Consider the following 11,082-nt stretch of genomic DNA (forward strand, 5'->3'; position numbering starts at 1 on the left):
GCCTAATAGCCCAACATGAGTGCCCGACCTCATTAAAACTCTTGTGGATGATTGGAAGCAAGTCCCCGGAGCAATGTTCCAACATTAGTGGAAAGCATTCCCAGAAGAGTGCAGGCTGTTATAGCAGCAAAGGGGGGACCAGTTCCATATTAATGCCCATGATTTTGGAATGGGATGTTCGATGAGCAGGTGTCCACATATTTTTGGTCATGTTGTGTAAATTTGATTTGGTTGTCCATGGTACTGATTTTTGTGTGTGTGCGTAGAAAAAAACACGTTGATTAACCCTAGTTGTAGAGAAACGCCAATGCCTTTGTTCTCTCTTACATGTTGCCAAAACAGTCTATGACTCTGACATACCCCCCCAAAAAATTATAATAAAAAATACAGTACACGCTTTTGTTGTCCTAGGCTACCTGGCTCAAATGCTTGCTCGCTAGCCTAACTTCCTTTCAAGGACAACAATTAGCCAGCTAGTTAACATTAGCCTACTATATCTAGCTACATAAACTCAGCAAAAAAAGAAACGTCCCTTTTTCAGGACCCTGTCTTTCAAAGATAATTCGTAAAAATCCAAATAACTTGACTTCATTGTAAAGTGTTTAAACCCTGTTTCCCATGCTTGTTCAATTGACCATAAACAATGAATGAACATGCACCTGTGGAACGGTCGTTAAGACACTAACAGCAATTAAGGTCACAGTTATGAAAACTTAGGACACTAAAAAAGGCCTTTCTACTGACTCTGAAAAACACCAAAAAAAGATGCCCAGGGTCCCTGTTATAGTCATGATACCTGACAAAGACAAATCATTTTGATTATTCTGAATATCAGCTACCATAGGCGGCGCGTCCTAAAGTTAATTGAAATAAATTTACCAAATGTATATAATTAATCCTGCCTTAAATTTAAAAAATGTTTTAAAATACTTAGCCACAGAGGATCATTAGCTTCTTAAAAAGAAATTGCTGTGGATTGTTTCAAAACACAAGTGAGTAGGCTTATGCCTAAATTGGGAAGTCTGCAATTTGGCCAGCATGTGTGGCATTAGGCCTAGCTGATTATTGAGTTCTGCCTGTCAGTGAAAAGCATCTAAAATATGTGTGAAGATAATGTGTCTTGAGTATAATTTAAAATGTTGAGACAAGAAGAAGGGGAGGGGTGGGGGGCTGAATTTATAGGCGCATCTCTCTCCAGAATGCACTCCCGTCAATTCTTGCACATTGTTTCATTGTATGAATTGTTTGCCCTTTGATTGTTTATTTTTTTCAATTCCCCATTACATACTGTATGTCACCAGTAGAAAATGTACTATTAGGAAAAGAGGGATACCTCATCAGTTGTACAACTGAATGCCTTCAACTGAAATATGTCTTCCGCATTTAACCCAACCCCTCTGAATCAGAGAGGTGCAGGGGGCTGCCTTAATCAACATCCACGTCTTCAGCGCCGGGGGAACAGTGTGTTAACTGCCTTGCTCAGGGGCAGAACGACAGATTTTTACCTTCCCTGTCATTTGGTTACATAAATTTGTCACGTCCTGACCATTGTAGGAGGTCATTTGCCATAGTGGAGTGGTGAGGGCGTGACAGGTGGTTGTTTTGGGTGGTTTTGGGGTTTTCAGTTTCTAGGTGGGATCGTGCTAGAATTCTATTTCTATGTTTCGTTTTCCATGTTTTGGCCGGGTATGGTTTCCAATCAGAGGCAGGTGTCTTTCGTTGTCTCTGATTGGAAGCCATACTTAGGCAGCCTGTTTTCCTTTGGGGTTTGTGGGTAGTTGTTTCCGTTTAGTCTAGTGTACCTGACGGGACTGTTGTTGGTCGTTTTGTTGTTTTGTTGTTATGTTGTTAAAGTGTATTCATTAAAGACAAAGAATGAGCACTATACCTGCTGAGCCTTGGTCTCCATTCAACGACCCCTATGACGAAATTCCTGTTAATGCATGTATTAATTAGTAATTTACCTTTCTCATTCTCGGAGTGGAATTGTTGTTTTGGTTTATTTCCTATCATAATTTACGAGTTTTATAAATGTTTTTATTATTTTGTTTAGAGCGCTCCATATGAGCGTGTGTATGGTTTGTTTCTCTGTGCTAATGTTGACCGAGTGCCTGAGCATGCATAAAGTAGGCTACCTAGCCTGCTGCGTGCAACTGTAGGAAAGTGCGAATTTGGGGATGTCTGATTTCTGACCACCACTAATAATAAGCTGAGTTTAAATCATAAGTGGCACGCAGATTGGTAGAAATGGTAGGATAACACACGTTGCCTATTTCAGCTACCCAAAATGATCAGGCGTTGCGTTATCTTGGAAAATGCAGTTCGTATTTTCTTCTTCACCATGATCAGATCAGAAATTGACCAATCACTAATTATCATGACAATTTAGCCCACTGAGTGAAACTCCCAGACAACAGTCGTGAGTAGCCTTATTTCATTCCATAGGCTTTTGTCAATTTTTCTTTAACCCATCCTGTTTTTAGGATATGTTGTGTTAACATGTTAATTCATATTCACATCGAAGCATATTTTTATTTGATAAGGTGCCATTTAGGCCATTTGATAGGAAACACGCATGATGTAAATAGTTTCTGTCTCATGAAATTGTCATAAATTTGTTGCCCTGTAAGCTACAGAAATGGCCACAGAGGCTATATACTCATTCTACCGTAGAGGCTACGCTGCATCATGCCCCTGCCTTTGGCAAAGAGGGCACTGTTTATCTAGGGACGGCATCAGTGTTCACCTTAACAGCCCATATGCCTCTCTATCCCCCCCATCTCTTCCTGGACTGGGCGAGAGGGTAAGAGGGGCTAGAGGAGACAGATAGGCGAGAGGGATTAGGAGAGAGAGGTTGAGACTGCTGCCTGCTAATGAAACTCAGGACTATAGGGTACAGTAGGTCTACCTAAGGGGAAGTAGCTACTAGAGCACCAATAACAGAACATAAGACTGAGATTAGCCTTATTGTGAAAACAGTGGTGAAACGGTAGCTTAACAGGCCGGTATGCAGCTTTGAAGTTCGTATGCCTATGTAGGGAATGTTTTGGTTGTATTTGCCTTCCATGGAGTGGACCAGAAGAACTCACAGACACAGATGAATTACAGCTTTAATCATTTGAACGGAGGCTTTACCGAGGTATGGCCCACCTTTTTCCACGTGTGAGTGTTATGTGGTATGTCTGCACATGTTAACATTGCTGCATTAGAGGTCCATTGTTAGCACACTGAGTTCCATAGCGTGATCATTGTGTTATACCTGGCATAGCTGATATGTGATTGACTGCCTTAACATGTAAGAATTTGTTAAGTTATGAATAAAACAACATTGAGGCCTGGATTCAATCCAAAGCAAATTAACAACCTATGCAAAGCAATAGATTTAAATATAAAGGCAACTTCCCAGACAATGGCAGAGATCACATTCACTGTTAACGGCTTAATCACAGTACACAGGTTGTTTATCTGCTTTTGTTTGAATCCCTGCCTCAGTTGATCTCCACACGCTGTCCTGGAGTTATCCTGTTCTTTGAAGACTTAATCTTACATCTAGACGTTCCGCTAGCGGAACACCTGCTCCAATATCCAATGATGGGCGTGGCGCGAAATACAAACTCCTCTAAAATCCGAAAACTTCCATTTTTCAAACATTTGACTATTTTACAGCATTTTAAAGACAAGACTCTCGTTAATCAAACCACACTGTCCGATTTCAAAAAGGCTTTACAGCGAAAGCAAAACATTAGATTATGTCAGCAGAGTACCCAGCCAGAAATAATCAGACACCCATTTTTCAAGCTAGCATATAATGTCACAAAAAACAAAACCACAGCTAAATGCAGCACTAACCTTTGATGATCTTCATCAGATGACAACCCTAGGACATTATGTTATACAATGCATGCATTTTTTGTTCAATCAAGTTCATATTTATATAAAAAAACAGCTTTTTTACATTAGCATGTGACGTTCAGAACTAGCATACCCCCGCAAACTTCCAGTGAATTTACTAAATTACTCACGATCAACGTTCACAAAAAAACATAACAATTATTTTAAGAATTAAAGATACAGAACTCCTCTATGCACTCGATATGTCCGATTTTAAAATAGCTTTTCGGTGAAAGCACATTTTGCAATATTCTCAGTAGATAGTCCAGCCATCACGGCTAGCCATTTAGACACCGACCAAGTTTAGCCCTGACCAAAGTCAGATTTACTATAAGAAAAATGTTATTACCTTTGCTGTTCTTCGTCAGAATGCACTCCCAGGACTTCTACTTCAATAACAAATGTTGGTTTGGTCCCAAATAATCCATAGTTATATCCAAACAGCGGCATTTTGTTCGTGCGTTCAAGACACTATCCGAATGGTAAAGAAGGGTTACGAGCACGACGCATTTCGTGACAAAAAATATTTGAAAATTTCGTGACAAAAAATATTCCATTACCGTACTTCGAAGCATGTCAACCGCTGTTAAAAATTTGTATGCTAATTTTCTCGTAAAAAAGCGATAATATTCCGACCGGGAGTCGTATTATCCGTTCAAAGACGATATAATAAAAACATGGTGTCGTCTCATGCACGAGCATGAGTCCCAGTGTCCGCTGATAGACCACTTGCCAAACGCGCAAATGTGTTTCAGCCTGGGGCTGCCTCGATATCATTCAGCTTTTTCCCGGGCTCTGAGAGCCTATGGGAGCCGTAGGAAGTGTCACGTTACAGCAAAGATCCTCAGTCTTCAATAAACAGAGACAAGAAGAACAAGATCTTGTCAGAGAGGGCACTTCCTGTTCAGAATCTTCTCAGGTTTTTGCCTGCCATATGAGTTCTGTTATACTCACAGACACCATTCAAACAGTTTTAGAAACTTTGGAGTGTTTTCTATCCAAAGCTAATAATTATATGCATATTCTAGTTTCTGGGCAGGAGTAATAATCAGATTAAATCGGGTACGTTTTTTATCCGGCCGTGAAAATACTGCCCCCTATCCATAACAGGTTAAAGAGAATTGAAAGAGTATGTATTTCCCAAGTCCAATAGCTAGCTACAAAGCTCACCTGGAAAAGCGGTCCGAGGTCGACGTCGAATCCCAGATTGGCAAATCCCGTGGCGATGACCTTTGCCCCCCTGTCATGACCGTCCTGGCCCATCTTGGCCACCAGCAGACGAGGGTTCCTGCCCTCATGCTTCTTAAACTCCACTACCCTGGGAGAAGATTAATAAATCATATCAATAGTGAGACTTAGGGGGTTGAAAACAGAGCAGAGGAGAAGACAATTTTAAGTACTATTCTCTCCTGCTTTTACTGGTTATGTGCTGTAGAGATCTTCTCATGCTCTCCAAACTCGCTGCGAAAAGGCTCCACTCACCATTCTGGTGCTGGCTTTATGTTCCCCAAACACAGCCTTCATGGCATCCGTGATCTCCCCTACAGAACATCTGGGGAATACACAACAGCATGTCTTAACAAATCTTCTCATTTAATCACATACAGTGGGGTCCGGAATAATTCGATCCCTTGAAAAATATCAGCTAAAAAGACTATATAAAATAAAAATAAATACTGAGCTATTTATTCTGGTCCTGGTGCCCTTGTTAAGGTGAACAGCATCATGAACTTTACCAAGTACCAGGACATTTTTGCCAAAAACCTGGTTGCCTCTACAGGAGTCCGAAACATGGCCACAAGTGGATCTTCCAACAAGACAATAACCCCAAGCACAAATCCAATCCACAAAGAATGGTTAATTGACCACAAAAATCAACATTTTGCAATGGAAATCTCAGTCTACGGACTTGAACCCCATTGAAAACCTGTAGTTTGAATTGAAGAAGCTAGTCCATAAGCGCAGACAAATAATTTCAAGGATCTGGAAAGATTCTTTATGGAGGAATGGTCTGATCCCTCCCATTGTGTTCTCCAATCTCATAAAACATTTTAGAAAAAGGCTCAGCGTCATTATCTTCGCAAAGGGAGGGTGCTAGAGTATTGAAAACAGGGGTGCCAATCATTTTGACACCTATTTTTTTTATTATTACTTGTTAAACTAAATATCTTTAGCTGAACAATTGAATTAGTATAAAATACATCTATTTTTAAATGTGAGCATATGATATAGCTCAGTATTTGTATTATTTATTTTATACAGTCTTTTTTCTCATCTTTATCAAGGGATCCAATAATTCCGGACCCCACTATACATAAGCAGGGTTTTTTACAAAGCTCTCCTTTCAATACTCCCTGCCTGTAAGTGTTGTTACATAGATGCTGTGTTCACTATGCATGATTAATACATAATTCAAGGTTTATTTGATGTAGTAAATAAATAAATGATTTATTGATGTATAGATAAGAATTTAAATGTGATGTAACAGGTAAATTAACGTTAGGCCATTAATTGTGTTTTTATGTTCCATCCCGGAACTAACGTTCTCTGTTGTGTTACTGCTACGGAATTTGTTAATTGACTGTGTGCAATCTAACTTAAGCAGATCTTAGTCTGAGTCATAATTGTTGATGGCAGAGGCTAAGAAAGACAGTAAAGGGACTTTCAAGGGACTTTAAGAATTCAAGAACCTCTTTTCAGGACAAGCAGCCAACGAGGTATTTTGTTCAACCTATAGAACTTTGTTTATAGTCGCGCCAAGTTCCATTTGTATTGTCGCGCCAAGCGCCATTTGTATTGTTGCGCCGAGCGCCATTTGTATTTCTTTGTTTCAGTACTGTATAATTTATCAACGTTACTGTGTTCATTCAAACATATAGTTCTCACGGCGTGACGTGGATGCATCGGAGAAAAAGACGTGCAATGCAATAAACGCCCGTTTCAAAGAACCAACCTGTGTCTGTTGTCGTGAAGAGAGCGTGTGTGTTGATGAAAATTACTTGAGAAGGAGACCAAGTCAAGACGATGGACCAGGTGGATTCAGTATATAGTAAGGCTATTTATTATGAGACAAAGATATTTGGCTGAGCGTGCACGGGCTCGTTCGTTTAGCTCTTAGGGAACTAGCAGAAGAGAGAGCCCCGAAACATAGTGTACATCCAATTTATACAATGAAATAACAGTGTGTTGACGTTGAGTCTAGTAGGTCCGCTCTCCTGACTGGTCGATGAGTGGAGGGACGGTCCACTCTCCAGGTGGTGTCAACTTCCCATTGGCCCTTGGCAGTGTCCTTTGTCCTCGGAGTCCAACACACCTAAGTGTGTGTGTGTGTGTGTATTTCTGGTAATTCGTGTCTGGGTGCTTGCGATATTCATGGAATGTTGTTCTTTACACCAGTGGTCAGTTCGTGTGGCTAGGGCTTAAGTCAGCCATCTGTCTCTGGGTGTGGTCGTGATTGGTATCAGTTGGTCGCTCAATATGTCTCTGGAATTTTGTTGTGTGCTGTTGTGAAACATGTTGTGCAAATGCCCTCCTTATATATCATTAGGTAAAACGTTAGATTATCTTTATTACAAGTGAGAACTCGCCTGCTCAACACGGGTAGGAGAGACAACAAGATCGCCGCGGGTAACGACACAACGAAGATCCAGCAGATCAGATAAACAAAGCCCATGACATTGTCGGCTTAGCGACAGCAAGCAACGGTGATTGGACTGTGTTGAAAGCGCAACTTTTCAGGCCAAAAGCACTCTACCACAACATTCAAGTTAAGGTGGTATGAGAAGTGGTTCTACTTGGAAATTGCAACTAAGGACTCAGCTCTATGAATCGTACATACTGTGCTTAGCCTACATGTTTTGGGGATAAATCGAATGTGCTGGTGTTTGTGGTTGTTACGTGTTACGAGATTTAAAGGGAAACTTAACTCCATAAGCAAGTGAACACGTTTTGAGTAAAGATAAAAGATAATCATACATTGAAATTAAGATGAATGTTTTATGAAAAGTGGTGTTAGCCAAGCTTAAAGAGCAATTTAAGCAAAGTTTAAAAGGTACCTCCACTGATGTGAAATTATTTTATTATGTGAAGTGATATGTGATTTAATGCATTATATGCATATTCATTCTGTGATTAAGGTTTATACTAAGTTTATTTGTACCAAAGTAATTTTCAATCTTATTTTGAAATTGAAGTCAACTGGAAGTCTAGCTAAGTTTAAATGCTGATAGTTATCTTGATGCAATACTGAAGTTTATATTTAGAAGTTAGGCTACCCACCTAGTCTTCACACAGTTAAGGAATTCATACAGTTATTAACCTTCCTGGCTAATCACATTTAGGCCTACTGTAGCCTACATTCACCCATAGCCTAATATAAATCCAATTCAAGCTCAATAGTTGAGACACACATACCACATCCATCTCAAAATGTCAGACGCAAACACTGAGACATGCCGTGAAATTACCTCACCTGCTCAACCCGACGCAACAGACACAGAGTCTGCAGAAGAAGTGGAAAGGCTACGAAGAAGTGAAAGAACCCGATCCCTAACAGAGAAAGGAAAAGAACTTCAAGAAGAAAGGCTGAAGAGTGTACAACGTCGGTACAGGATCATCCATGAGAAGTGGAAGTATCATGCAAGAATAGGCAAGGAAATATTGACTGATTTGGCCTCCGAGGACGAATTAAATGAGCTGATTGAGAACATGAAAAGCACCTGTTCTGATGTACAGGTCATTTATGAAGAGTTACGTAGAATGCAAACTCCTGAACCAAACCTGCGACGCAGAATTGACACGTGCATTTCGCTTTCAGGATTTATCATTCAAAAGGCAGAAAGGCAACTTAAAGGGCATACATCAGATGAGGAGGAAGAACCTTGGCCCGATGTTGGCTCGATCCTAGACTCAACAGGTTCTCTATCAAGGCCACCGTCTCGTCGATCAAAATGTGTTTCTATCCACTCTAGCATCCACTCAGTTAAAAGAAATGAGGCTGCAGCTGAAGCTGCCGCATCCAAGGAGATTTTGGCAGTGTTGGATGAACAAGAAAGGGAAGCGATAGAACTTCAAAGGCTAGAGGCTGAAGGAAAACAGCAGCTGACACAATTTGAATCTGAGAACCTAGCCAGACAACAGGCAATGCAAGACAAGCGTAGAAAGCTTGAACGTCTAGAGGAAGTGAAGAAGTTGAACGCTGCAAGAGCTCGAGTAAAGGTCTACGATCAAGTCGAAGACAATTTTGAGATCACTGACTTTCTGCATGATGTTGAACCAGCAGGAGAACTTCACGTTCTTAACCTCACAGTTCCTCCAGACCGCCCTCAATCTCTACCAGTCACAACACAAGCCCTATATGCCTCAAGTCCCTCATTCATTCCTCAATCTCTACCAGTCACAACGCAAGCCCTATATGCCTCAAGTCCCTCATTCATTCCTCAACCTCTACCAGTTACAAGTCAAGCTCTTAGTTCCCAAAGTCCACAATTGGTACCTCAAGCTCCACCAACTTCAGTGTCCATGCATCAAGTGCAGAACAGCTTTGATCTGGTCAACATGCTAGCAGAAGCTATAAGTGCCAATCGTCTCCCAACACCAGAGCCTGCATTATTCACTGGAGATCCTTTGAAATTCAAAGACTGGCAGCTATCTTTCGAAACATTGATAGACAGGAAAAACATTCCAAAGAATGAAAAACTGTATTACCTAAGGAAGTACTTAGGTGGTGCCGCAAAGAAAGCTGTTGAAGGATTTTTCCTACTAGGCACTGAAGCAGCATACGACTCAGCCTGGCAGCTGTTGCAAAAACGTTTCGGAGACCCATTCATAATTGGGAAGTCCTTCAGAGACAAGCTGCATGGATGGCCAAAGATAAGCTCTAAGGATGGTTGTGAACTAAGAGACTTTGCAGACTTCCTCAAGAGCTGTGAGGCTGCAATGCCCCACATTAAGACATTGGAAGTTCTCAATGACTGCAATGAGAGTCAAAGGATTCTGCTGAAGTTGCCAGATTGGCTGGTATCCAGTTGGAACCGCAAAACGATGGAAGTCAGACAAGCAAACGCTGGGTACCCACCATTCAAGGTGTTTGTAGACTTTCTATCAAAGGAAGCAGATCTCGCTTGCAATCCTATATCCTCAATACAAGCGCTCAAGAGTGTGGAAAGCGAGAAACCAAAGCATCCACGAAGTCAAACCATTCAAGCAAAGACGCTGTCCACAAACACAACACAGAGCAACATCCCATCATGCATTTTTTGCAAAAGAACAGGACATGTCCTCGTCAAGTGCAGAAAGTTCAGTGAACAGACGGTTCAAGATCGTGTCAAGTTTGTGCAAGCAGAAAAGCTTTGCTTTGGATGTTTGAAGACCGGTCATCACTCAAGAACGTGTGATAACAAGAGTACGTGTGAAAGATGTCAGAAGAGACACCCGACATGTTTGCATGATGACAAGTTCAAGGAACATCAAAGGTCGACACCTCCAAAGGTAGACGACTACTCAAAGCACAGGGCAGACACCAAGGAAATAGCTGCAGCAGCAATTACCAACAGAGTCATACAAGAAGGCCTAAGCACACAAACATCCTCAATCATACCAGTCTGGGTCTCGTCCACAAAACAGCCAGATCAAGAAGTTCTCGTCTACGCTCTCTTAGACACGCAAAGCGATACGACTTTCATCCTAGATGAAGTAGCCCAAGACCTCAACACAAACAAAGAGAATGTCAGTTTGCGGCTGTCCACAATGTCTACAAGGTCAACAGTCATACCCTGCCAGAAACTGACAAGTCTACAAGTGAGAGGGTACAACTTAAAGAAAAGGATCCCATTGCCACCACTTTTCACACGAGAATTCATTCCAGCAGACAGGTCGCACATTCCAACTGCTGAAACAGCTCTAAAAGGGCCTCATCTGGAACAATTGGCAGACAAGATTCCACCACCACTGGATTGCGTAGGCCTTCTGATCGGCTATAACTGTCAACAAGCCCTTCTTCCAAGGGAGATCCTGTCCGGTGAAGAAAATCATCCATATGCACAGCGAACTGATCTCGGCTGGAGCATTGTTGGCTGCTCAACTCAAGCAAGTGACTACGGTGATGCAATAGGAACCAGTCACAGAATCATAGTGCGACAAGTGACACCTGCCGTGCAGCCATCAGTTGAGCTGAAGAGAGAAGTACACTTT

General features: G+C 41.4%; 1 long non-coding RNA gene across 1 annotated transcript; it reads left to right on the forward strand.

The window, feature by feature from the left end:
* The first annotated feature begins 6,255 nt into the window (after nt 1–6,255).
* On the forward strand, nt 6,256–6,843 carry LOC123743488 (uncharacterized). The gene is made up of 2 exons (XR_006770315.1): nt 6,256–6,608; nt 6,771–6,843. It is a non-coding gene; the product is annotated as an uncharacterized lncRNA (long non-coding RNA).
* Nucleotides 6,844–11,082: the final 4,239 nt, after the last annotated feature.

This window comes from Salmo salar, chromosome ssa06 (genome assembly GCF_905237065.1).
Source record: "Salmo salar chromosome ssa06, Ssal_v3.1, whole genome shotgun sequence".
Taxonomy (NCBI): domain Eukaryota; kingdom Metazoa; phylum Chordata; class Actinopteri; order Salmoniformes; family Salmonidae; genus Salmo; species Salmo salar.